General features: G+C 35.0%; 1 protein-coding gene across 1 annotated transcript in view; it reads right to left on the minus strand.

Annotated features, from left to right (window-relative positions):
- The window catches only part of KCNQ5 (potassium voltage-gated channel subfamily Q member 5), a 451,205-nt gene that overhangs the window by 60,930 nt on the left and 389,516 nt on the right, over positions 1 to 759 (minus strand). The gene's annotated exons all lie outside the window — the stretch shown is intronic.

Consider the following 759-nt stretch of genomic DNA (forward strand, 5'->3'; position numbering starts at 1 on the left):
TATCCAAGATAAATTACCTGAGCACGAACATACATTCCAAGATCCAACTGCACATCTTTAATCACTATTCGATAAGATAGAGGCAAAGGACTACTGAAAACTCACAATGCAACTAGTAAACTAACTAGCAAACTAGCTGGTGAACTAATGACCGCCAGGGTATGTTAATGACTTAATGAAACTCCATCAGGTTGAACTATGCAACACTTTTAAGGCTAAAAATGAAGACAATGATAACAAAAAGCAGGGCTACACAAGATAGAGAAAAATGTACTCTCTAGGAATATAGCCGGAAAGCACTTAAGGATTTAATGTCAGAGTCTAAGAATATGTTTATAGCTCCTTGATGTAAAACATAAGCTCTGTCTACTTTATATAATTATATCTGACATATATGAAATATTTCCTTGAAATCCTCACAATCAGAGTGTAGATTAAGATTTTATTTTGTACATGAGAAAATAAAGTCTCAGATAAATTAAGAGGTTTATACAAGGTTGGGAGAGTTGAGATATCATCTCAGATTGCCTGGCTCTTGGTCTTAGCATCCCTTACATTCCTTTGCTGACTGAGGACTGTTGGAAAAGCTTCCCTCTGAAATGCCTATTGGAGAGATCGCTTGAACTGACTTTCCACATAGATTTTGGTGAATTTCTTCCTCTGTATTAAGTCTGGAAATATCTCCAGTGACCACTTGCTTACTCCAGTGTCCTGAGAGAAAATTTTTTATTATAATTCATAAATCAAAATGTTCTATTT

The sequence above is a fragment of the Pteropus alecto genome, unplaced genomic scaffold (assembly GCF_000325575.1).
Source record: "Pteropus alecto unplaced genomic scaffold, ASM32557v1 scaffold7, whole genome shotgun sequence".
Taxonomy (NCBI): Eukaryota; Metazoa; Chordata; class Mammalia; order Chiroptera; family Pteropodidae; genus Pteropus; species Pteropus alecto.